The 27,950-nt window shown below is 45.6% G+C and overlaps 1 long non-coding RNA gene across 1 annotated transcript; it reads right to left on the bottom strand.

Moving 5' to 3' along the window:
- LOC120885566 (uncharacterized) lies at nucleotides 1–27,950 on the bottom strand. Its single transcript, XR_013435037.1, has 7 exons — nucleotides 25,500–27,950; nucleotides 19,474–23,891; nucleotides 15,006–15,206; nucleotides 12,658–12,791; nucleotides 11,933–12,038; nucleotides 10,875–11,053; nucleotides 1–276 (listed from the first exon to the last, which is right to left on the bottom strand). It is a non-coding gene; the product is annotated as an uncharacterized LOC120885566 (long non-coding RNA).

Genomic DNA, 27,950 nt, shown 5'->3' with positions numbered 1-27,950 from the left:
TTCTTTTTTTTTTTTAATATTTATTTGGCAGACACAACATCTTTGTTTGTATGTGGTGCTGGGGATCGAACCCGGGCTGCACGCATGCCAGGTGAGCGCGCTACCGCTTGAGCCACATCCCCAGCCCCTGAAGAGGGGATTCTGTTAGGGAGAGCCAGGCCTTCTTTCTCTTGACCTTTCTGGGTAGCAAGGAGCAATACTTGGGCTCTCGTCCTTCCTCCTTTTCTCTTCTGAGAATTTTGAGGGTCTGAAAAGGTGCCTGGAACCCGGCATTTTCTGAAGAGAGAGGAAATAGATACAGAGAATAAAGAAAAAAATAACAAAAGTGTCATCATAGGGATATGCCCGTGGGAATTATCTATTGTTTGGAGAAACAACAAACATAGGTTGAGCACCAGCTGTGTACCCTGCCTTGAGGTTCTCATTAGAGGGCGCGACAACTTCAGTGGTCCCCATCCTGCTTCCATTCCAAGACCTGTCACAGGTCACACTCGTCCTTTGCCTCCCTCTCTTTGTTAAAGAACTGTTGCAGTATCTCCTCCATCCAGGAAAGTTAGGTCTGTTTGGAGAAGGAAGGTGATTCTGTCATTGCTATAGTTGGGATGTGGTTTGTCCTCACCAAAACTATGTTGGAATTTGATTCCTAATGTGATGGTGTTGAGAGGCGGTGGGACCTGTTGAGATGATTAATTAGCTCATGGGGAATCAACCCTCATGAATGGATCAGTGTCTGTCTCAAGAGAGTGGCTTAGGTCTCCCAGGAGTGAGTTGGATTAGTTACCATGAGAATGGGTTGTTACAAAGCAATGTCACTCTTAGTGTTTAGGCCTCTTTCCTGCGCTGCTTGCTGTTCTCAAATGTGTTCCCACCATGTGATACCATTTGCCATATTATGACACAGCGTGTGCCTTCATCAGATGTGGCCATCTGAGCATGGGCTTTTTAGCCTCCAAACCCCTGAGCCAAAATAAACTTTATTTCCTTATGAAGAATCCAGTCTCAGGTATTTTGTTATAGCAACACAAAATAGACTAAGCCACATACTTACTAAAAAGTTCTTCTAGGAAACCCTGTCAGAGGAGGGGAAAGGGGGCTAAAATTGGGGTTTCATATTTTGGGATGTCAAAAATGAACTGAGTGACTTGGCTGTAGTTGAGAAAGGAGCATTGAAAAGAAGCTGGGAGAGCCTCAGAAAAACTAACTCTAAAATGCCTCCCAAGCTAACCTCTGAGAGTTTTAAAACCTGCTTATTGTGTATTACTGGTGGTAGAAGTTTGAGGCACTGCAACATGCTGATAGGGGAGACACTTTGTCAAGAGCAAAGGAGAACTGGGCACTGTGGTACACACCTATTATCCCAACTGCTCAGGAGGCTAAGGCAGGAGAATTGCATGTTTGAGGCCAGCCCCAGGAACTTAGTGAGACCTTGTCTCTATATAAAAAATAAAAAGGGCTATGGATATAGTTCAGTGGTAAAGCACCCCTGGGTTCAACCCCTGATACTGAAAAAACAGTCAAGGAGAGTGTCCAGAGGTGTATTTCTTCTGCTAACACTTGGGGCAGGCATCTGCCAGTGATGAGCCAAGCCTTTTAGGCCACACCTGGTGACATCTTTAGGGAGGCAGTCTCTGGGTGGAAAGTGGGAGACGGGGGTAGGGGGGTAGTGCAAAGAGGAATAGTGTGGTGGCAAACAGTTTTAAACATTTTGATGCTATTTAAATTATAAAGAGCCCATAAGTCTTTACGAGTTGACCATTCTGTATTTCTTCCAAGCCAGTGGGGAGGTGGGTTGTGAAGCTCTGTGAGTCAAAAAGCCCTCTTGGGCCACCTTTTTGTATAGACAAATAATGAAAATAAATGTCACAAGATTTAGAATAATAGTAATTGGGGGCTGGGGATGTGGCTCAGTGGCAAAGTGCTTGCCTGGCATTGGGTTCCATTCTCAGTACCACATTAAAAAAAATGAATAAACAAGTAAAGTATAAGGTTCATCTATAACTAAAAAAAATTAAAAATAATAGTAGTTGTATGCAGTGCAAGAAACATGACTTTCGTCCCTACTGGTGGAGTGTAAGTTTGTTCAGTCTTTCTTGCGGCATTTGAACAGTATCAAAAGTCTTAAAAATGCTCATAACACTTCGATCTAGCAATTCTACTTCTAAGAACATGTTCTAGGGAAATTGCTGGACAAGGGCACAAAGATCTATGCACAGTGACATTCATTATAGTTTTGTTCACCACAGTGAACAGCTAAAACAAGCAAAATATCCAGTAATTAGAGACTGGATAATAAATGGAGGTCACTTCATGGAATACCATGCACCTACTGTAAGGATGCTGCTGCTCTTTAATATTTATTGATATGAAAATATGGTTATAAATGAGAACCTGAACTACAGAACAATATATTCATTAAAATCTTATTTTCATAGATAAAAAATAGATCTACATTTATTTCAGTTTTTTTTTTTCATCCCAAACTGTTATTTCACCTATGTGGCTTCACACTGCGATGGGCCCTGTGAAGGCCTGATGGCACACAGGTTATTGCCACAGAGTGGTTTTCGGTCCCATGTTGTGACGATCATAGGTAGCCTGTGCACATTACTTTGCATAGTATCTGGTACACAGTGGGGAAGTAGAGGTGGAAAAAGTATTGCTTCCAGAAAGCCTCTTAAACTGTTAAAGAAAGCATTTTTTCTAGGATGGCTTGGCTGATGTGTTAGTTTATTGGGTGCTGGTGACCTCGAGTATGCTAAGTACTTGCCATACCACTGAGTTACACCCTAGCCTCTTGGCATGAATAGAACAGAAAGTCTGTCACAAAAAATTGGCATAGTTTGTTGACCAGAAAGCATGTAGCTGGTATCTCAATTTTGAAAAAAATAGTACATGCACCCATAAAAGACATCCGTAAAAATATAAGTTAAAAAATTTAACAGTGTTTGAATAATATTGGATCAACAGTGATTTTATGTCTTTTTTTGCTTTAACGCACCCAATCTCGTGTGCATAGAATAGCCAGGTCTTCAAAACTTCTCTTCTCTTCCAAGTATTTTTTTTTAAAGACTTTAATTACTGATATAAAGTAAAACAATTACTTGTTGGTTGGCTGAGAATTGCTAGAAATTAATAAATAGTTTGGAAATTATTTAGTAAATTCTAATTACTTAGCAAAAGTAATTAAAATATTTATAAGTGAACACCCATAAAATACCACCAAGCAAATACATTACTCAATAAATGGTTTAATTAGTATTTCATTACCAGAAATTAATCTCAGTAACCAAACATTACTACAAATTACATGTAGGATGGACAACTTATTTTACTGCTATTAATGATTTCAATTACTAAGTTTGTGCAAGCCTCATTCCTTCCTACTGCCTTCACCACCCCCCTGCACCCACCCAGGCAAGTTCTCCCACACACTGGGCCTGGATTAGGATGCTGGTGGCTGGTTTGACCCTTCCACATGTTGGGAATCCTCAGCATAGAGATGAAGAATTTCCTGTTTGTCTTACTGAAATAAAGTCCCTGGAGACCTGTTAAATCAGCTGAAATCAGACTCCAGGGGATGGTGGGCTTCTTATCCTAGATATCGTCTTCTCTGGAGTCTTCGAACTCACTTAGCTGCAAGATTTGGTTCCTTCCCCAGGTCCTTGCCAAGGCCTTTGTGGCACTGGCTTGGATTCCTCGTTCACCTCTCAGGTAGCATGGCAGGGCTGGGCTGGGCTGGGCTGGGCTGGGCTATTAAGTCATGCAGCTTAGAAAAGGAGTCCTTTCCCCTAGACTAAGGCAGTCACACATCTGGGTAGATTCAACTCCTACTTGTTCCTTGGTCAAGTTCTTTAAGAAAGAGACTCTGACATTTGAAATTTGCATGCAGAAGTCTCACTGGGGAATGCTCTCAGGAGCTACCCCTGTACTGGGGTGACAGAAGCAGGACTGCAGAGGGAGAAGTTGAGCAAGCCCACAGGAAGCTCTGAAGCTGGAACGATTATACCAAAATGCCCTGTTTTGGGAGTGGGGCAGGCCTTTGTCATCTCAAATGCCCCAGTTGGGAGCTGCTGTGGGGAATAATGTGTCTGTCTTTGACTGAGGACAATTCCTAGAGAGGAATTTAGCTACCAACTGTTAACAGCTGACACTCCTCGCAGCTAGAGGAGCCAGTGTCTCAGCTCTGCAGGAAGAGTATGGGCAACACACCGCAGCATGCCCTGAAGCCCCTTATTATTTATGGGCAAACTGAGCAACTGCACTTGAAGGCGCTTGTGGGGGTGGCCCAAGGGGTGTGGTTTCCTTCTGGCATGGCATTAATGCCTGAGTTGTCTTAGTGTTCTCCTGGGGCTGGGGGAAGCCTCACTTTTGGCATCAAGGTACATGCTGGCTTAGGTGCCACAGGACTTATAGACAATATGTTCTATGAGAGCTCATCTCATTGTGTCCCCATAACTTAGCACATTTTGTGGCTCCATTAATATTTTCTGGTTGAATACATCATTGTAAAGACACACAATCACTTAAATGCACTAGTATAAACCATGATGCACTTCTCAAAGGGAAATACAGAAAATCTGATCTAATCTGGGGAGTCAGGGAAAGCTTCCCAAAGAAGTGGCACTTGAGCAGAGACTCAAGGAATGGAAAAGATGAGCCAGGCAAGGTGGAAGGCTTGCTTCCCAAGTCAGGCCTGGACAGGCCTTCACCTTTGTCCCCTGTAAATATCTCCTTGGAGGAAACGAGAGAACCTGAGAAGTCACGCTCATTGAATTTCTCCTGTTATCTGTGGCTAAAGGGTATCTTCTGTCCTTATCCCAGCCTTATCTTGTACAAGATTCATGTGTCAGAGGGCTCATTTTCATCCATCCTTAGCAGGGGTGGCTGAAGGATGGCTTCATTTGCACCTGGGTATACTTTCTGGTGTGGGAGATACAGGTGAAGTGTCCTAGCTGGAGGTGGAGCGGGTCACCAGGGGTGTCTTGTATTTGGATGCCAGTTGTTATGGGAAAAGTGGGGCTGGAAGCAACTGGGCTGCATCATGACTAAGCCTCCTGTTTCTCATCTGTCCTTACCTCTCCCCACCCCTTTGCCCCACCCACACTCACTACGGCCCACCACTCACCTCTGTGCTCTGCTCATTTCTCCTCCACACCTGTGTAGGTGGCCACCCTTTTCTCCAGGGCCGCCTCTCCACTCACCAAGTCCCTGCATGGAACCCTGTCCAGTAACCCCAGGTCCTGCTGTTCTCAGCCCTTCGTGGATTTCTGCAGCCCTCAGCTGCGGATACTTCAGGGCAGAGGCTCAGTTTGTTTGGATCTAACCATGCTTCATCCAGAGCAAAGAGTTTGGAAAATGCTGGAAGGGCTATCAGGCCCTGAAAGAAGACCCCAGTAGGTCCGCTTCTGTCACCATGTCCTGGTTGTGCCAGGCCACGGGAACTGTGATGTGGGGGACACTGCCAGGTCTCACCAGGCGGGCAGACGGTGAGGGGCACTTCAGGCTTGGTTTCTACTGGTGGTGGCAGGGTCGGGAGGGAGAGAGGAGGATGGAAAGTTCACGTTTATTATGTCTGGGACTTTGCCGGCTTCGTCCTTAATCAGTCTATAGCTAATTAGCCGCCTCTTCCCAGGCTCCGCGGAGCATCATTAATCACCACAGGAGAAAGCTGACTGTGGTGCCTGCCGGCTCAGGGGAAATCCTGACTCCCTGGGTGGGCTCCTCTTGCCTGGGGTACTGGGAGGACCACAGGAGTGTGGGGGCTCTCTGTGAGGGTTCCAGGGTGGTTGGGAAGGTGCACAGGGGCCGCTGAGAGAAGGGTGTGGCACCTTTGTGTCCCTCTTTGTTTCAACATTCCAATTTTGTTCCTGGTGAAAATGTGCCTAGACCCAAACAAGATAAAATCTCAGATTCCCTTGCAGCTAGGGAAGGCCATGTGACCCTGTTCAACCCAATGAGGCATAAGCTGAAATCTTCTGGAGGCACTAGGAAGTCTTTTCTTTTCCTATGAAGGACATCAGATGCTGCTGGTACTGCCCCTTCTTGCCTTTTTTTCCCCCTTGAGTGAAGACTTGAAGGCTGGAGCTGCAGCAGCCATTGGCCTCTATGATAGAAAGACCAAAAGAATTACAGCAATATCACCCTGACGTTGTAGAACTGGTAAATCAATGCCAGTATCCGTCCTACCTTTCTGTCACGTGAATAGAGTACACCTCTATTTGTTTAGGGCACTATTGGTTGGGTGTTCTGTTTTCTGCAACTGAACACATTTCTAAAATGGAGATGACTTAAGTGTGCCTACAGAGATGCCCCGTGTACCGAGGGCAATCCAGGCACTCCCGGGCATTGCCAACTACTGGGCACAAGTGACGCTATAGTGGTAATGATAAACCAAGTGTCACTGGCTCAGCTCCTCCTATCCACACAGAAGCTCCAGTTCTTCATCCTTTAAAGTCTCATTATCCAACGCCTTTTAAGCCACCTATGTCATTATGAAAGTATCTGGGTGTGACATTGATCTATCAATGGTGTTAAACTGTGTAATGGAGCACTTAGGCAAAACTAGGTTTTCTAGAAAATAAGTAACATCTCTCCTCTTATTATGCAGTTATGAGGTAAGTAGGCAAACACATTTGCTCTAGGAAAGGGTCAACAAAAATATCCAAAGAAGGTTTTGATGTTTGGAGCTGGTTATGGAGGTAAAGATATTTGCATAGGGACTGGCAGCCTCCTGGGAGGACTGAACTCAAGACCCTGACTCACCCTTTCGTTTTGGGTTTAAGGTTAATGGGAGACTTTCTGTTAACTAAGTTGGTCCCTTCTGAGATCCTTTGATAGGAAAGGATAAAAGCACACCAGAGAAGAAACTCACCCTCAGGAATTAGGGAGTTAGATTTGGTGAACTGAGTTAATAGCCAATTTAGAAGTTTATTAGAGAGGCTGGTCCTCCCAGCCCTGCAGTTCTGGTTGTGCTTTGCTCTGTGTGTCCTTCTGTGTGAACAGCAACTATGATTATGCAGGTGTTGAACTGTGTAGGACCAGTTTTCAACAGTTACCCGCTGTAGCAGCCAACAAGTAAGTCTGTTCAACCCTGAGTCCATCTGGCTTTTAAGAAATGGAACAGGTCCTGATGCACCAAGTAAGTATCTCTGGTTCCAGGACAGTTTGGAGAATGGTGAGTTAGAGAGGTAATATTGCACAGTAGATAAGAGAACAAACTCTGCAGTTAGACTGCTTGGGTTCAAGTTCCCACTGCTACTTACAGTAATGTACAGGTCTGGCCTGTGGGTATGCAGACCTGTGTAGTCTCACAGGGCCCCCTCCTTAAATAGGCTTTATGCTTGGCTTGATGATTGGTGTCTTGAAAGTCTTAATATGTTTTGAACAAGGTCCTCATGTTTTAATTTTATACTGGGCCCTGCAAATTATGCAGCCAAGTCTGCTTAGGCAAATGATTTTGAAGGCTGGAGGCTATACCTCTGTTTCCCTGTCTGTAAAATGGGTAAAAAATATTACCTGTCTCAGAGAGTTGTTGTATTATATACATTAAATACATTAGAACAGGATCGGGCACATAGCTAGCTCCATGTATGTGTTAGCTGTTGCTATGATGTTTATCAATGGAGGCAGCTGAGGACTCCAGCAATTAATCTGTAAAACACAGAGAGGTGACTGCATCCCTGTTTCCAGCTAGTGAGGCTGATCAGATCAAGCACACAGGGAACAAGGCAAGGAGTGGGAAATGTGACCCCTCGACTTCCTTCTCACACCAGATGAGATGCCTCATTAACCCCACATCCATCTGGGCCCACAGAGCTGACAAAGAGGGGAACACTGAGACCAGAGCAGTGTGGAGTCAAGGCTAACCTCCTGCCTGAGGGCCTGACAGCAGAAGTCAGGCATGGCTCAGAGGAGCAGGCTAGAGCCCTCCTGGACACAGCTTGAGTCCTCCCAAGGAGCCAGGCCCAGGCCAAGCTGTCCTCAGATTCAGGCCTCCTCTCCTCCCCCTGGAGATGGCATAACAGTCAGGGAAGGGGAGCCTAACGCCAGCCTTCCTTCCAGCCTCCACTCTTGCCTTGAGGCTGTCTTGCATCAAAGACCTAGATCAGAGGGAAGGGTGTAGTGGAGAAGGCTTTCATATGAGAAGTATTCTCAAAAACTTATAATCATTGACATATAACATACAAGCAAAAAGGAGTAGGATCTTAAGTGTCCAGCTTAAAAATCCTACTGAAACAAACACATTCACTTCAGACATATAGTGTCCTCAGCACCCTGAAATCTCCCTCCAAGTTATTCCTCCCTCCCAATTCAACCACTGTCTTGCATATTATTTTTAAAAAACATTAGATTTCATTTTTCCTAATTTTTATTTAAAAATTCCAAATCTGTATAGTAAATTGGAAGAACAGAATAGGAAAACCCACATGTTCACTTAACATACCAGTTATTAACATTTGCTGCAAATTCTCTGTTGTCTTTCTTCCCGTCTTTCTCCTTTTCTCTCTGTTGTCTCCCTATTCCTACACATGCAATTTTCTGAACCATTTGAGAGTTGTTTATAGACAGCATGACCCTTTGTCTCTCTTTCTCTCTCTCTTTATGGTGCTGGGGATTTAATCCAGGACTTCAAGAATTTTAGCCCCAGCAACACTTTTATCTCTGAGTGTTTCAGCATATATCTCTTAAGAATGAGGGCATTTATACAGTGCAATTATCACATTCAAGAAATTTAACATTGCAGGGCTGGGGTTGTGGCTCAGTGGTATTATGCTTGCCTTGCATGCATGGGGCACTGGGTTCGATCCTCAGCACCACATAAATAAATAAAATAAAGGTATTGTGTCCTAAAAAAAAAAAATTAACAAAAGAAATTTAACATTGCTACAGTGTTGTATAAGTTAAGATTCATATCTTGATTATTTCAGTAATGTTCTTTATGGATATATATTTTTAAAATCAATAATCCAAACTTGAAGAATATTTTGAATTTAGTTGTATATCTCTTTCATGTTTTAAAATCTAGAAAAGTGGGCTGGGGATGTGGCTCAAGCGATAGCACGCTCGCCTGGCATGCGCAGGGCACTGGGTTCGATCCTCAGCACCACATAAAAATAAAATAAAGATGTTCTGTCCACTGAAAACTAAAAAATATATATTAAAAATTTCTCTCTCTTTCTCTCTTTAAAAAAAATCTAGATAAGTTTCTTACATTTGCTTTTTATGATATTGACACATACACTTTTTTTTTTCAGTGCTAGGGATCAAACTCAGGGCCTCACACATGCTAGGCAAGCACTCTACCACTGAGTTATAGCCCTAGCCTGAGACTGATGTTTTCAAAGAGTACCAGTATGTTTGTATAATGGATTTGTAGTTCAGAATTTGTCTCATTATTTGCTCATGATTGGACTTAGTTTAAACATACTTGTCAGGTACACTATATGAGTTTTATTATTAAGATATATTTATTATTTCTAATTAATTTATTATTAATAGTAACTGCAATTTATTGAGCATCCATCATGTGATGTGAGTATTATTGTGCCCATTCTACAAATGAGGTAACTGAGGCAGAGAGTGGCTAAGTATTTCCCAAGGTCATTTGGTCAGATGAGATGCACTAGGATTGGCTCTTGCTGCAGTGCCATACTCATGACCTCTATAACCAACCACCAGTGATGACAGGGAAGAGAAGGAGGCTGTGCCCAGGAGGGCAGGGACTGCATACGTTCTCTGTTGAAGTCCATGATTCTCTAAGGCCAAGCCCAGAGCAAGGGTCCATAATTGCTTATTGAATAAATGAATGAATGATTGTTCTGTGGACAAAGATCAACATGGAATCCACAGTGTAGTGTTCATCAGAATCACAGAAAAAGATTGTCAGAAATATGTATCTATGGACCCCACTGTGATCCACTGAATTCACAACTCTATTGGTAGGACTGAGGATCTGTATTAATCAGGTTTTCCTAATAATTGTGACAGAGACAAAATTAAGTGAGAAAAGCAACTTTAGAAACAGTATGTACTGCCTAATTTCATATATCTCTTTCTCTGTGTGTCAAGGTGATGAGGTTAGATATGGATTTACAGTTTCAAGAAGGATGCTAGGAAACTGTTACCATGCCTGCCTCTGAGGAGTGGGTCCCGGGCCTGGAGGGTGGGAGGAGGACTTTACCTTCTACATTATGCATTATCAGAAATGACACAGGGTTGAATTAATGCGTTCTTATTGTAAAAAATTAACACCATAGATAAGTAAGACCATTATATAATTTATCACTGAAACAGAACACTTTTGAGAGTGAAAAGCAAGCACTATTATTAGTCACACCTGCAACAGGGAAAACAGAGGCCTCTTGGGCAAACCTGGACAGGTGGTCACCCCGTGAAAACCAGAGTCCCCTTTGATCCTTCCATCTGGTTATGTCTACCCCCAACCAGAGGTAACTGCTGTGATCAGTTTCATGTGTATTTTTCAGATCTCATAAGTACAATATGTAGCCCTTGAAAACTCTTTGTTTGGAGATATCTCTTTTTTCCATAAGTAATATCATGCATGCAAGTTGTGTTTTCTTCACGCGACAGTGTATTTTGGAGACTTAGCCATGTCAAGCCTGCATGGACTTATTTTCATTAACAGCTGTATAGATAGCATTCTGCATGTGAATAGACCCTCTTGTTTTTCCTTGTGGATGGAATTTCACCTAGTTTCCTAGTATTTGTAATTAATAACAAAGCTAATGATCATGATGTCCATATGTTCCAACAGTGGAACAACCTAGCACCCATCAGAAGTCCATCTAATGTTAAAACACTACCAAGAGGTAATATTTTAAGGAACAACTGAATTTATGAGCATGTTTCCTCACCAGCCTTGAGGTTCTTCAATTTTCCTGTCCAGGGAGGGTACAGGGCAGGGGGTCCAGAAGTGGGGTTTTCCCCAGCTTCACCATCAGATCTTCAGAACATCTTTGGCCACTCCAGATCTTTCCTGCATCTGAGGTTTGACAGCTGCCAGAACCTCCATTCTTGATGTTCTTCCTCTTTTCTGCAATTTATGAGATTTTAAAAAATTCATCTCAGGTGACAGTTGGATGCAGTGGAAAGAGCTTAGGTTTTGGAACTAGACAGATTAAGTTTAACTCCCAGTTCTAACACCGACTGGCTACATGACCATGAGTAAATTGCTTTACCTTTCTGGAAGTTTAGTTCTTCATTTGTAGAATAGGGAAAATATTATCCATCTCACAACTGTGAGCACTTAGGTGGGTTGACAGAGCTGGTAATGGACATGCCTTTTGCTGCCACAAAGTGAGCCCTCCATAAGTGCTCATCTTTCTCTTGTCTCATTATTGCTTTGTGTGTATCGGTGGCACTGAAAAACCAGGAAGCTCCCTATGGGTGCTCCTACAGGCAAAGGTTATGTCCTTTTCCTCTTTGGCACCATATCTACCCCTAAGTCCTAGGACAGGATTGGTAAACATTTTGGGACCCAGGAAGGAGGCAGGAATACAAGGAGGCTGCTCCAGGGCTGGGTTCATCTTTATCCAGGGTCCTGGGGGCTACCTAGAAAAGGACAGGGAAACAAGCCCTGCTTTTGGACAGATCCTTCCCTCATGGGAGTTTCTGATCCGATAGGAGCAATCGTTCCTAACCCAGGGGTCTCCAGGCTTTGCCGCCAGGGCATCTCCTAGTCCCATGGAGGGACTGGTCAGTAGCCTCTGAAGTGTCTAGCCTGATGAAGGAGACCTCATACTTACTCCTGGGAAGTTTCCAGACTGATGGAAGAGGCACACTCTCACCTGGGAAGGCTTCCCAACTTTTAGTGCAGATTTCACTCGGCAGGACCCTCATTTCCTTACCTATGTGTGCATGTTGCTCTCTGCACTGGACTGTGAGCTTTGTGAGGGCCGATGTGATATCTCACCTTTGGGATCTCTGGTCCCAGATTGTTGCTGGGCATCCTGGAGGATGTGTGTAGATTGGGCACATTCTCAAGGCTCCTCTTTTATAGGAAGAATCAGAGTCCTCTGCTACTCAAGGGCACAGAAAGAGCAATTTAGAGAGCGAGGGTGATCATCAGAGGCCCAGGAGGAGGGGCTGGTGGGGGGGTCACCTGGGTCCAGGGCAGAAGGCCTGCTCGGGCACCTGGCCTTGCCTGTCCTCCCACATCCCCTTGCATCCCCTTCTGGAAGGTTCTGCAGCTCCTTGAGTCTCAGAGGAGCACCCACATGTCCTCTTCTTGTGAGGACCATGTGCTGAGAGGCCACCTCTGTCAGCCTCAGAGGTGAGAAGACTTGTCAGACCCTGAGCTGACGGGCAAGTCAAAACTGCTGGTTAAATGGCTTTAAAGTAGTGGCCATTTATAAGTTAATGAAAGAGAAAATAGGCACATTATACATACAGATTTGTCCTTAATGAGGGGAAAAGGCATTGTTTACTGATGTTCAGTTCTAATTATCCACGCACCCGGCTAGCTGCTTTCCAGCAGTGCAGTGCGCCCTGCGCTCCCATCTTCCACCAGCTCCTTTAACCCCTTCTGTGCCGCTTGGACCCGGCCCACCCCGCTACCCCCAAGCATCAGGTGCCAGGGCTGGCTGAGTGGCCCCTTCCTGACTAAGTCTGTGGGGACTTTGACCCTGGCAGACAGACCTAGCGGCAGCTTGTGTCTTCTGTTCTCCTCAGTGGGGTGTCCAGGTGGAGGGCGATGTTGCCAGGACCCTCCGGGCAGCCACCCTTGGAGGGAGGCAGAGCTCCGCATGGCTGCTCTTTGAGGGCGGGAGGGGCTGCAGGGTAGAGGAGGACCCAATGGGCGAGGCAGATGGAGGTGGGGACGGCAAGCTGGGACTCCCCGTAGGGAAGTACTCAGGAATACCACCCACAGTCCCATTCTTTATGGTTTCTCTGAAGCCATCAGGAAGGAAGGTGGCCCCACTGGGACAGGCCAGCAGCACAGGACATCCAAGTGGACACCTCACTGGAACCATTGCAGAGAATACCCTGTCCGTTCTCAATTCAGCATCTGCACACATGAGGTCACCCTGGCACAAACAGATAACCCTTTACCCAGATCCCAGCCTTTGGCCCAGCCTGCTAGTTGCTGCTTGTCCTCAGCAGGAATAAACCAGCTACAGAGAGGAGAGTGGAACATCATGACCACCTGCCAAAGTGTGGGGTTCCCAGGGTCTGCTGGGCTTGGGAAACCAGTAAGGAAGGAAGGAAAAGGAGTTGTCCACTGAAGGGTTGGGGGAGATGGCCACCCCAAGCCCTAATCATCCGGGGGCACTTTGAGATGTCTTTTTTTTTTTTTTTGAATTGTTTTCTGGCAGTACTGGGGATTGGACCCAGGGCTGCTCTACCACTGAACTACATCCCCAACCATTTTTATTTTATTTTGAGATAGAGCCCTGCTAAGTTGCTCTGGCTGGCCTTGAACTTGTGATCCTCCTGTTTCAGTCTCTCAAGTTTCTGGGATTATAAGTGTGCCACTGTGTCTAGCCCAAGCTGTCTCTAAGAGGCTATAAGAACTTGGCTTTCCCTTGAACTCTGTGGATGAGTCATGGGCAGCATTTCTAACTAGCAAGGTGCACAATGCATCCTCCGCTCTGCCCTAGGAAACCTGGAGTATTGTGGCTGGGGCTGTAACGGGTGGCAGACCACCACCTCTACAACCAGTAGGAAAGAGACCACGACATGATCCCACAGCACTGTTTTAGGGGTCTGGATGATTAAAAAGGCATTTGGATGACTTTATGTCAATTCATTTGAATATACAAAATACACAAAAATACAGAAGTCCTAGAAAAACACAAGTGATCAAAACTGACAAAGGAATAGAAAGCCTGAATAATCCCATAACCATTAACATGAATCATTAATTAAAGATCTTCTCTTAGCTGGGCTCAGTGGTGCATGCCTGTAATCCCAGTGACTTGGGAGGCTGAGGTAGGAAGATTGAAATTCAAGATAGCCTGAGCAACTTAGGGAGGCCTTAAGCAACTTAGAGAGATCCTCCAAGTAAAAATAAAAAATAAAAGAGGGCTGGGGATGTGGCTCAGTGGATAAATCACCCTTGGGTTCAAACCCTGATACAATCAATCAATCAATCAAGATCTCCCCTTAGAGAAAAGTCCAGGCTCCAGTGCAGCCCTTCTTTTGGCAGTCATTGGACAATTGTTGCTATTAATAAAGCTGAAACTCCCATCTGCTGTCACCTCCTGAAGCCTCTTCTACACACTCAAACCTTGAGATAAGGCAAGTCACGTGCCAGTTCTTCTTCCCATCTTTACCTCAGAAGATGTGTCCTGTATCACCTTTCTCACCAACACTTCCTCTTTATTGCAAGTTTGAACTGGTAGCCAAAGGACCTTTTATGAGCATATCTATTAAGAGTCTTTGTGTCAAGAAAGCCACCTATATTCTTATTTAATCTGCACAAGCATCCTGCAAGAAGGATGTTGTTATCCCCTTGGGAGGCCCACAGAGATGGCCTGATTCATTCAAGTCACAAGATAGTGAGAGGAGATAGGAAAGATGGAACCCAGGGCACCACCTAATGCTGAAGCCTGCCCTTTCCCTCTGAGGCATGTTGTCACCCCGGGGCCATCCCACTCCATCCTCAGGGGTAGAAAGGTCATGACTGAGTCCACACTCCATACCCATCTCCATCTTTCACCATCGAGGCCAGAGTTTTAGACCTCTCCACCCTGATCACAATGCTTGGGAATTTCTCTAATTGGTCTGTGACCCTTTTACATGGCAGCCCTGAGAGCTGAACCTACCAATGAAAGCTATGGTTGGCTATTCTGGTTATGTAGCATTAAGTTAAAAATTACCTCAAACTTAATGGTATAAACAACCACTTATGTTTTATACTCTGTGGCCAACTGTGAGATGAAGGGGGACTTGAACTTCCTGTATTGTGAAGGGGGACTTGAATTTCCTGTATTGTGTTGCTGAGAGTTTAGAAATTCCAATAGGGCGCATTGGAGGTGCTTTACCTCTGTTCCATGATGCTTGGGCCTCTGCTAGAAGGTTCCAAAGCAGAAGTTGGCTCAACTTCTAGGGGCTGGAATCATTTGAATCATCTGACGCATCTCATATGCATCTGGTGGTTTGTACAGGCTGTTGGGTGGGCCTTGTGACCAGAATGTCAGTATGTGGCCTTTCCATGTAGCTTTAGCTTCCTCACAATATGGCAGCTGGGGAAGAGAGCCAGGTGAAAGCTGTGTTACTTTGTATACTTAGCTTTGTTGGTTATGTAGCATCACATTTACTACATTTCACTACAATTTCAAGGGAAAAGGAAATAGACTCTACTTCTTGATGAGGGAGTGTCAAGGTTCTAGAAAATCAGGGAAGACTGGAAATGTTACTGTGGTCCCTTTTAAAAATATGGTGTGCCTCATCATCTTCACCCAGAGGAAGCTCTCCAACAGGGAGACCTGAGATATGCCTAGGATGTTGTAGTGTCATCCATTCAGAGTCTAGTACATGCTAGGTGCTGCCTTCCTCTCCATCCAAAGCTGCACAGCCTCCGGATCCCACCTCTACCCAGATTCTGCCCTTGAGGCCCTGAGAGATTTGATCAAGATGAGGGAACTTTGGGCTTAATTCTCTCCAGCCCACTGGGAACATTGCTCTGGGTCGCTGTGACTACAGCCCAGAGAAAAATTTCTCCCTCTGGGGGCTGCTATTGAATTAAAATTTTATATTCCCATTTCTTAAAGAGTAGGTATATTGAACAGTTTCTATATATGGAAGAAGAAAACAAGAAGTCCTGTTTTTACTTATATGTAGCTCTTGTTTTTGTTGATCCCATGGGAAAAAATGAGTTTCTTCCATAGGGAAGAAGTTCTCAGAAGTGGGAGAACTGGCTTGTGAATTCCATCATTGGGGTGCTGAGTAAGAGCCTCTCTGCCCTGTTTTTGGCACAGGAGCATGGTTCACACAGCTGGCTCACTGGCTGTCACCCTGGAAAGTGTAATGAGCTGATCATGACAAGTGGAGAGGCACCTGGTACAATAATAACTAGTACACCCACATTCTACACTCTTGCCTGAGCATTTTATACAACATGGTCCCATTTAATCTGCTTAATAATGCTGTGAGGAAGGGACTGATGTTGTTTTCACAGATGAGGAAGGTAATTTCTTTAAGGCTCAGAAAGTGTAAGTAGTTTTCTCAAGGGTACCCAGCTAGGAAGTGATGGAACTGAATCCAGACCCATGTGCTCCAGAGCCTCTTCTCTTAACATGGAGCCATGATGGGCAGACAGCAGGCTTCACAGCTTAAAAGGAGGAGCAGGAGTTGCAGTATAACACAGGAGGCACACAGGTTTGGGGTGTTAATCTCTCCTGGTTGGACACCAGAGATTTATTCTGCTGCCTTAGTCTCCTCATCTGCAAATGGGGATCATACCTACTGCAATGGATTGTCTTAAGCACTAGCACCGTACTCCAGACCCAGTGGGTAGCATGCATGGTTAAAGATTCCCCTTCTCTTTGTCTTTCCTCTATTTTTTTTTGCCTTGAGCCCATCTTGGGGAGGGGGCTTCCCTACTCAGGGAAGTAGAGAAATGGCCAGGACAAGTCTGCTGTCCATGGACACTCCAGAGTCTCCGGTTCTTTGAGCTCCCTCTGGATTTCAGGACTCCAATCCCTCTTTACTGTGATTTTCATTGGGAGAACTTTAAATGATTTTATAAAAACTGCAAATGTACAAGGTAATTGAGTCTTCTGTTTTATTACCCTGAGCTGCCTGGACCTTGCCTGGCCTCCTCCTCACTCACAGAGCCGCCAGAATAAAGTTGGAAGTGTTTGTGCTGGTAATATATAGGACTTAATTAACCTGGCCTTTTATAGCATTTCCAATGGAGGGTTGGAACGAACTTCGAGGCAGCTTGAGAAAAGGGAAGGGGGGCCGGGGTGGGAGTATGTATGTATGTACAACACTTGATGTTGGTTTTCCCCTCCTGTTCTTTCCTCCAGTACTTTAATCAGCACTTAATGACCCAGTCGAAAATTCATCATTCGGACCCAAGCTGGTGGGAAGGCCTGGAGGAGAAGGCTGCCTTTCTCCCTGCCTCTCATACCCCGTACAAGTCAGTGAGTCCCTACTATGCCAGCCACATTCCAGAAACTTCCAGCAGAGCTTAATCCTGCTCATTTTAAGTAGGAGACAATGAATGGACATTAACTAATGGACTCCCTGTGTCGCCAGCTAACGGTGTCCCCTACTCCAGTGTGAACCAACCTGAGATGGGTCCAGTAGAGCATGTCCCCATTACCGGGACCCAAGACTGAGTTAATGTCCTACCCAGCCTTCCCACTCCCTCTCCGATCCCCAACATTTCTACTCCATTCCTGTCAGTACAAAGCTGGGTATAAACTGGACACCCTTCTAAACCAGCCCTGGAAAAAGTGACTCAATTCAGATCCACCCCGGCCACAGAAGGAAGGGTGTTTAACTGCCAGCGTGCCTTCATGTCTTACAGCTATTATTTTCGGGAGACTTCCAAGCGAGGGCAGTTAGGGTAAGTGCCTCTCACCAGCTGCCTGCTCAGACCGTGCTCCAGATACCCTGGCTCATAAATCCTGCCCCAACACTGCCGAGCACTTACATCATCCCCAAACCTCATGCAACAATTCGATTTGGAAATAAAAAGGCAGGTGTTAATTGACTCACTCCCTTTGCCCCTTTGTGGTGCCCCTGACCCTCGATAGCTTTTAACCTTGCAGTTAATAAAAGTTTGGGGCCCAGTCCCAGCACAGTTCCTCATTCATTCTTTCATAACGTCAGCACATTCTTCCTGAGTGAGTGTAATGCACAAGTCACTGGCCAGACCCTTCGAGGGGGAGGATTAAGTGGCCAAAGATGAGCGAGAAGCATTCCATGCCTTAGGAAGGCCTACAGAGGATGGCCACAAATAACACGGACTTGGGCAGCACAGGCTGTGGGCTCTCAGGGAAGGCCTGGGTGCAGCCAGAAGTCTGGGAGAGTCTCCTGTTCTTGAGTTGGTCCACCCAGCACCTATACCTCCTCCAAGAACACCCAGGTTCTCCTTTGGGGAACTCACATTTTTCACTAAATTTGTCATTCCAAATGGGGCTGAATGTTGGGTGCCCAGGAATCAGTCCATGAGTATAGCTAGCCAATCAGAGCAGGTTGGCCCCTGGTCACAGACAGATTAGTTCAGCTACCAGCTTGGGACTGGAGCTCGGCCAGGAGTTGCTATTGCTCAACTCCCGGGAAGCAGACACTCTTTCCATTGGAACTGGACCCAAGTAAGCAGCAGTGGCCTGCTGGTGCCCATTTAGCCTCACCTAGGGGAGGCTTTCTGAACCCCAAAGCAAAGCCACTGCTTCATTCTCTCCTGAGAAAGTGGCTATGGCTTTAGGCCCTGGCAGTCTCCTGTGCCACTGTGAGAAGATCTGGGTTTTCCAGTGTGTATACAATCTCATGTCCAAGTGACCCTTTGTCCACCTTCAATAATCTGTGCCCAGGAAAGTCAAGGAAAGGAGAGCTGAGTGATGGGAACAAAAAGATGGTTGAGGAGGCTGGGGAGCTGGATCCAGCCTGCCTAGGGCCAGACAGCTCTTGAACTTTGATTGCATTGAACCAGAAAGTGGCCTGGGCTCTCTTCCTTGGTTTACACTTGAGTGAGTCAGATTTCTCTGAATTTATGTTGCATTTCCAGCCTCTGGGTTCCAAGATTTCTAGGTGCAGGAATCAATTGGAAGCTATTCTTGTCCTCCCCCCAACTCAAGGGTGGGCCAAGGAGACAGGGGCTTCTGTCCACTTTCCCATTTGTGATAGAGTCAGAGCACTTCAGGGTCAGGGCCCTGAGCACATAAGTTGAGGGGGCACTGCTGCTTTGTGGGACTCTAAGAGTGAGTCCTCCTTAAATTTTGCAGCTTGGGCTCCTCTTGCTTTTCCCTAGTCCTGGCCTTGTTCAAGACGCTAGGGGTCCACTCCCACCCGTTCCTAACCCCAGCCTGAAGAATTCATAGTTGATGACTGTTGTCTCCCCTCCACCCCTGACACACACACACACACACACACACACACACACACACACACACACAGGCAGAAAACGTGGCTCATTCTCTAAACCTTGGAAGATAATGTTCCATAGAGGCCTGTTCTGGGGATTTACCGAGTCAAAGCAGAGCAGAATCCAATGCCACTCATTCTAGCCCAAGTATCCTTTAAGGGTAGTTGACCTACAGCATCCATGTTTGAGAAGAGGCTCAGGCACACAGAAATCAAACCAATGAAAACTCTTCAAATTAGAGTGGGATCAGGATCCATTTGGGACACTATATTTACTGTTATCATTATTTATTTATGTCCCTCCATGATTAGAATTATTTTGTAAGAAGAGATCTTCCCTGGTTATGGACTAGTTGAAGGACAGAGAGACAGGCCCATGGACCTGGGGGACCCCTCTTGGGATAATATACACACCTGAAAACCCAGCTGTGCTCATTGTGGTGCAGAGAAGCTGGGGCCAGAAGTCAGAGCACCCCGTCAATAGTAGCAGCTGGCTCTGTCTTCAAGGATGACTCTTCTCTCCCCTGACCCCTGTTAACCTCTGTGTGATGCAGGATGGGCTCTGGGGCAGAGATCTGGTTACAGTTCTTGCTCTTACTAACTTAGGCAAGTCTCACTCTGAGATTGTTTCCTCCTTGTTATTCCTCAGTGGGAATCATTAAGATACTTTCCTCTTAGATTGTTTTAGGATTGAATGAGATAATGAAGTGCTCAACACAGAGCCTGGTGTAAATTCTCAATGAATTATTGTTGTTAATATTGTTATATCAAACAAGGGAGCATTTAGAAGATCAAAAATATTGCCACACTCATTCTAGATCCATTCCCAACCCTCTGAGAACTGACAGTTGTGGTTTTCAGAGCATTAGAAAAATATTGTGGAGCTGGATGTGGTGCACACCTGTAATCCCATCTACTTGGGAGGCTGAAGCAGGAGGATTGCAAGCTTGAGGCCAGCCTCAGCAACTTAGTGAGACCCTTTCTCAAATAAAAAAAATAAAAGGGGTTGGGAATGTGACTCAGTGATCAAGCACCCTTGGGTTTAATCCCGATACCAAAAATGAACAAACAAACCAAAACCCCCAACCCAAACCAAAACAAACCACCGCCAACAACAACAAAAACCAATGTGAATTCAATACCAACTATGAAGGGGGAAGAAGCAAGGGCCTGCATTTTCAGTTTTGAGGGTTCCCACTCATCCAACAGCAGCAGCACCTCCATCAGGGTTCTGTTTCCTCAATGGATGCCTTTTCTAAAAATTCTGCAAGGAAACTTGTACCCCTCAGATATACTTGGGTAACCCTTAAACCATTGCATTGTTAATTTCTTTTCTGATGTGCACCCCTTCCTCTAGTTAGATCATTGGCATCTTGAAGATAGGGACAGCTTTGGACTTCCCGAAGCCTTCCCATGTCTAGGAACAGAACATCAGTCTGAGGCTCAGGAGCCTGATAGCTGCCACCTGGCGGATACTATGTGCCTGGGGAAGACAAAATAGAAAGCACAAAAGTCATTACTGGGGATGAAGAGTATCTCCGCTTTGCAGCAGGAAACTCTTACTCTTTTTGGACAACTGGAATAATCAGAAAGTTCTTTCCGAAGTAGCGGCAGTCAGAAAGACCTAGGGCACTCCTTTACCAAGAGCCCTTCCCAAGGCTGCAGTGGCCCTGGGTAGCCAGCTCAGCCTTCCTCCCAGCCCCAGGGCTGCGACTGAACAATGTCAGCTTCTTAATAAAATCAGCACCAATGCCAAGCCCTAACTCCACTGGAGAAATAGCCCTGCGCCCCTCAATCCCATTAACATTTCACACCTTAATGCGGCCATATTTTTGGAAAGCCAATATGAGCTGAGTAGCTTATTGGTATGCAGCTCTGGCTGGGGGTGGAGGCTCTGGGGAGGGGGGCACTCTGGAAAGGGGATGTAATTAAGCCTGGGAATGTTCAATATATGCCCCAAAAGGGGGGTACTCAGGGGTACGAGAGCAAGAACGATGGGCTTGTCCAGAAGCTTTGCACGCACAAAAGCTTGAGTGTTGCTGGGAAGTTCCACCGTGGCTCCCACCCTGGCCCACCCATGCCCCCACCTGAGCAGGGCCACCCACTCACCCTTTGGGTATCTAACTTCACATTTCCCAAGCAGGTCCTATGGCAGCTCTTCTCAGATAAAATACATCATCATTTGCTCCATTAGGAAATAAATGTATGGCTATATTATGGGATTTGCATTCCATTACCTTGGTTTGCATGCCATAAAACATTTATTACACCCTTGGGCTAAAGTCTTAATAATGACTGGGTGCAAGGCACTAATGTGGTGCTAGTCTTGCTCGGGAACCAGAGATTAATGCCTTTTGATGTCACCCAGCTAATAGTTGTGCTCACCAATTTGTCCCATCAGAAGACATTAGAATCAGGCCCTGCATGAGGGTGGGGGATCACTATTGGGCTTTGGAGGGAGCCAAGTCTCCTCCTCTCTGCCCTGCTACCTGGTCTTTCTGGGAGTGAAATTTCAGCATTCTGCTCTTCAATACCCCATTCCATGGTCACACTTGCCCCCAGCTTTGGGCAAGTCCCCACCCAAAGCTGCAATGAGAAAGATTGTGAGAGATGCCATCAGGGGTTTAGATGCCTGCTTTCCTGCTAGACAGCAGTAGAGGTGACTGCAAAGGCAGGGAGCATGTACACACACACACACACACACACACACACACACACACACACACACACCCTTTCTCTGTTAAGAACTTTATTTGCCAGGCCTGCCCCATTCAGTTCCCTATGGAAGCCCAGTACAGGAGTCCACCTTCAGCTCACAGCCAGGCCTACTCACAGCTCCTACCTGGGACACAGGACCAGGGTGCGAGCTGAACAGGCCCTTTGTGGGTCCTCTGTGGCCTTGTCTGCTTTCGTTGGGGCAGTCTCTGGGGCTAGGCCCTGAGAACGTTCTGTTTGTGGGTTGTTGTGATTCTCTGTGGAGTCCTGGGCTAGGGATGCCCCTACCTTTTTTATTCAAGATGTGTGGCCAGGAGATGACTAGTCATTTAACCTTTCTGCTTTGTTTCTCCACATGTGTATGCTAGCATTTAGTGTGTGTGTGTGTGTGTGTGTGTGTGTGTGTGTGTGTGTGTGTGAGCAGGAGGGGTGCTCTCTGGATTCTGCATCCTGTAAGACAGTCCCATGCAATGAATAATTCTCCTGGGTCTCATGGAACTTTTGAAAATTCCGCCCAGGTCTCTGTGTTCTCCACAACTCTAGGGGGCACCATTCCCTTGAGTGATGAAGTGAAGGACGGTGCAGAGCACAATCTGCACAGCTTTGGGAGAGGTCCTGGGCTTGACAGCGATCCCAACAGAAAGGTGTGACTTTACAGTGGCCTGACTTGGAACCTAGCTTTGTTTGACTCCAAGAATTTTTGCATGGCTGTTAACAGACACTGTATTTTCTAGATTCTGGGGATGTACTTTTGGAGCAACTGAGGGGAATAGCCTGTGTGGTACACAGAGCCTTTTCTAGCGCTGCTCACCAGTTCTGAAACTGCTCTCCATGGAGGGAGCGCACCACTGTGGCTCCCATCTCCAGCACACTGTCCTGTGGCACTGAGAGCTGCCTCGTTGGGTGGTTTTAAGTGTAGCTGCTAGCTTTTCACTTCTTCATGATTCCTAAGCATTTACATATTGAAATATGTATTATGCTATTATAACTTACTTTCCTTAATTTCTCCCTTATATTACAGTTGGGTCAATATATTGATTCTTTAAAAAATTATGTGGATAGGTTAGTTATATGATCTCTGCTTTCCATTCTAGGATAGTAAGTGGGAGTGACAGAACCTGATAATAAAAGGAGGCCATGGTTCTGATGGGCGGGAAGCCACTCTGTGGCACTTGCTCTAGGAAGGCCACTCTCACAGCGGTCAGCCCACACCCCACCCAAAGCCTGCTTTTCTTCTTCCTTGAAATGAAGTGCTTTGTTATTCCAATTTTCCACAATTTTTTTTCCCTTGAACATCTCAGGAACCATCATGTCAATGGTGCCTCCAGTAATTCATAAGCTCCCCAAGGACAGCCTTGAAGTGGTGGCTTTTCATGGTCCTGAAATGAACAAGTCCAGCGGGGACAGGGCAAGCACCAGGGGAGGGCCTCCACAGCAGAGCAACAGAGTTCAGGAAGCCCCAGCCCTCAGCTCAGGGCGGCTGGGGCAAAATGGAGAGCCCCGAGACCCAAGAAGAGGAACTTCACCATAGTCTTGGCAAAGTAAGGACTGAGTGGGGGAAGGAAATAGTTTAAAGAAAAAAAGTCACTGAAGAAACAAACTGTCCAAGGTCTGGGTCTATTTAAGATCAGCTTATGAGAACTCCACAGACAAGATATGTTGAGGAATAAAAAAATATATATATTTTTAATGTGATGAGATGGTGACTTCAAAATCCCTGGTAAGCTGGGGATGCAGCTCTGAGGGCGTGCGATTGCTAGCCTGGGCAAGGCCTGGATTTGATGCCCAGCGCCACAAAAACAAAGAAAATCTAACAAATCCCCAGAGGCTTCTGGGGCAAAGACACATCCTTCATCAATGGGAAAATTGGCCAAGTACAGAGGACAGGGTTTTGGTAAGTTAATGGATGGTGGCACCAGAAAGGGCTTGGAAGGGGGACTTTCCTCTTGGGAGCTGCACTTACCATGTCCGGGGGACAACACACGTTCCCAAGACAGAGTCGCTCCATTCTAACCTGGGGCAGCAATGGGCCTAGGACCCAGAGGGAAGGGGGCAGTGCCCAGTCTCCAGTTATTTCTAGGAAGTCCCCAAATGGACGCAATGATCTATTTAGTTTTCTAAAGAGAGAAGAAAAGAAGTGGTTAGTTAGATACCTGCAGCATTTCGGGGAAGCTGACTTCTTAGTGTGTGTGCATGTTTTACTTTTGGAGAAGAATGAACCAAAATCCAATGGAAATGTAGAGGGTGCCAGAATTCCATCCCTGGGGTCCCCCTGAGCTCAGCCTGCCTGAGTTCTTATCCTAGCCCCACTGCTGAGTAGCTGAGCGACCTTGGTTACATAACCTCTCTGTGCTTTGGTTTTCTTTCCCTCTGAAATGGGGATAATAACATTATTTTACTGGGTTCTGGAAGTGAAATAAGATAATGTGGTAAAGGAAAATGTTAGAACAGTGTGGTGGCATATGGTGAGTGCTCAATGGCTGTTATTTTAAATTATTTTTTTCATTTGTTTTTTTTTAGTTATACATGACAGCAGAATGTATTTTGACATATCATACATACATGTAGTATAACTTCCCATTCTTGTGCTTGGATATGATGTGGAGTTACACTGGTCATGTATTCATATATAAATATAGGAAAGTTATGTCTGATTCATTCTATTGTCTTTTCTATTCCTATCCCCCCTTTCTTATCCCCCAACTCCCCCCTGTCCAATCCAGTGAACCTCCACTCCTTCTCCCAGACCCCGCCAGCCTATTATTAATCATCATCTGCATATTAGTGAAATCATTCAGCCTTTGATTTGGGGGGATTGGCTTATTTCACTTAGTATGATAGTCTCCAGTTCTATCCATTTATTTGCAAATGCCATAATTTTATTCTTCTTTATGGCTGAGTAATATTCCATTGTATATATGTACCACATTCTCTTTATTCATTCATCTGTTGAAAGGCACTTAGGTTGGTTCTATTGCTTAGCTTCAATAACCATTCTTTGAGCAGTGGCACATGTCTATAATCCCAGTGAATTGGGAGGCTGAGGCAAGCGGATCATAAGTATGAGGCCAGCCTCAGCAATTTAGATACTCTTTTAAAATAAAAAGGACTGAAGATGTAACTCAGTGATAAAGCACCCTATGCTTCAGTCTCCAGTACCATATAAAACAAAACAGAACATCCTAAAACAAAAATCTTTGTTGTCATTACTCCCCACCAAAAAGGGCTAGGTTTTATTAGTTCCTGGTCCCTTCCTACTGATTAACCAATGAAGGGTGGCTTTGGGAACAAAAAGAAGGAGCCAAGGGAGATATATTTGCCTTCTGCCTTCCCCAAGAAGCCAGGGTAGAGGCCAAGTACCCTGGTTCTGGTTCAGAACAGCAGGTGCATTTGAAGTGGAGATTAGCCACGTGGCCCTAAAGATTCAGTTGGTAGGAGATAAAGAGTGATCGTGCTTCTATGGAAGTAATCTATATAGTCAGTCTGTGCCCCAGAACATTTTGATTAGAGAACACTGTTCAGAAGGAGACTCTCTCTTGGCCAGGGGAGAAAACAGGATTTATATCTTTTGTATGTACCACTGCTTAATGCAAAGCAATTTTAATGCAGTTCCCCACTGCATCCTGTTGAAAGAATTCTAAATCCACATCTGGATGCAGGAGAACGAGTGTCAAGATTAATCCACTAGGGGGATGGGGATGTGGCTCAAGCAGTAGCGCGCTCACCTGGCATGCGTGCGGCCCGGGTTCGATCCTCAGCACCACATACAAACAAAGATGTTGTGTCCGCCGAAAATGAGAAAATAAATATTAAAAAATTCTCTCTCTCTAACTCTTTTTTTTTTTAAAGAAAAAGATTAATCTATTAGTGATGTCTGCTAGGAACACGGGATGTGGAAGTGTCCACACTGACTGGGGAAAAACATCCCAGTCAGCTCTTCATTTCCTGGGCCAGCACAGCTTGGGTTCCTGGCTGTGGCACCCTGGGCTGAGCAATAGTATGGCAGGTTGGGATTTCCTGCTACTGTGGACCAGCAGACCTGATTTCTCAGTCCTTCTTAGTGGCTCTGGGCATGTCCCTCTATTTAAACTCTCTATGTGCAAGAGCCTTAGAGGGACATGGAGAGGTATTGGGGAAATTTTAGGAATTTTGAACTGGAAAGTGTCATACAGGATATGACGGACATGGTCACTGCCCCTTTGTGGGATAGCTCTGAGAGGTATGTTCTCTCTTGGCTCCCAGGTTCCCCAGTAAGAGTGAGTTCCAGGTACCCACAGTGTTGACTTACCCCCAAACACTCCTTGTTGTGTGTGGTGGCATGCTCCTGTAATCCCACCTACCTGGGGAGGCTGAGGCAGCAGAATCTCAAGTTCAAGGCCAGCCTCAGTTACTCATGAGACTCTGTATCAAAAAAAGAAAAATACAGAGAACTGGGATGTAGCTCAGTGGGCTCAATCTCTAGTACTCAAAACAAAACAAAACACAACACCATTCACTCACAACTTTCCCATGTTCATATATAAATACATGACCAATGTAGCTCCACATCATGTACAACCACAAAAATAGGAAGTTATACTTCATGTATATAGGATATATCAAAATATGTTCTACTGTCATGCAAAACTAAAAAGAACAAGTAAAAAAAAAAAAACACAACAACAACAACATCAAACACTATTTACTATTTTCCCTCTCTTTCCCGATCACTTCCTCTCTCCTGGGGTCGCCTTGAGAGGCCTACCTGCCCAGATCCTTATTTCAGGGTCTGCTTCTGCCTACCTAAGGCAGAGGTTAGGTGGCCCAACCACTTTGTGTTACCAAACTGAGATAATTGCCAACCTGCTGCCACCCAAAGAGCAAATGGACAGGATGTAATAAGCATCCACTTAGCAAAGCCCACACACAGCCCAGAAAGAATCAGAACATTTGCAACACAAGGAAGAAGTTCTCTCCCCCCAGCTCAGGAAATGATCCTCTCTCTAACCCCCACCCGGAAAATCTTGTAGGTAAGGGCCTCATGATGCGACCTCCCTCTGGCTTCTCTCTCACCAGCCGTCTGTTCCTAATAACCCCACCCACGCACCAGAGCCTCTCTGACTTGATATTGCAGGACGCTGTCACTTGAAATTAATTGCAACTAATTAAAAATGATCCGGTTAGGACAATTGCACAATGGCGCTCCGGAGACCGCTTCATTCCCAGAGGTTTGGTGGCGTTTGCGGCTGCTGCAGCCCCGGTCTGCTGGACGGGGCCATACATCATCGTGTCATTTTACATTGTTATTTCTCTGAAAGCAGCAATTTAAAAGAGTCTCAGATGAACCTTGAGCAACTTCGTGCTAAAAAGAAAAATGTTACTGTCCAAGATCTGAAAAATATAACATATAGGCTCAAAGAAGCCTCTTGACATGAAAAGCAGCCTTAACTTTGTGCCACGATTTGCATATAATATATAATGTTGTAGTAAAAGGGCCCACAAAGCGGGCAGCGGCTGAGGAGCATCGATCCTCAGCCCCTTTGTTCAAACTGGGTCACCTAGTGTTCCTGGTTATTATTTTATCACAGCCATTTCTCATGTAAGGGGACGGGACAGCATCTAACCCTCTGGGTTCTAGAGACTGCCCACCCTTTCCCCTTAGTGGAGACCCAGGGTCCTTCCTGACTCTGATTTGGAAGACATTGCCAGTGCCTCTTGGTCCTGCCAGTTTCCAAACTGATCCCAGTGGCAGCAGCTGTCCTGGGAAGAGACACACCCCTTGGGCTCAGAGGGCCCAGTAAACCTGGAGTTGGGGCAGTCAGCTTTGCTAGTAAGCAGCTGGCAGCTCCCACACTCTCTGGAAGGGAGGCCAGGCCACTGGAATGAATTTTGGCATGTTCTTGAGCTGAAAATCATTCCTCAGGTCACCCATGGAAAAATCATTCCTATCAGCTCTATCCCATGGAGCTTCGGAGGTGTCCGTGGACCTCAGAACCTCTCCACGTCAACAAGGCAGTGGGGAGGCAGGTGTTTGAGCAGAGGGGATATGTCAGGAAATTATCTTCCTTAATTATTTTTTAATGCTCTGACCCATTCCTCCATTTTTTAAAAAATGAGTTGATTTTCAAGGGTAGCAACAAGAATAACAGGTCTCTGCAAAATATTTTTTTCAAAAATAAAAAAAAATCAAATCTTTA

This window comes from Ictidomys tridecemlineatus, chromosome 1 (assembly GCF_052094955.1).
Source record: "Ictidomys tridecemlineatus isolate mIctTri1 chromosome 1, mIctTri1.hap1, whole genome shotgun sequence".
Lineage (NCBI taxonomy): Eukaryota > Metazoa > Chordata > Mammalia > Rodentia > Sciuridae > Ictidomys > Ictidomys tridecemlineatus.
This window is presented reverse-complemented; position numbering and strand designations above follow the sequence as displayed.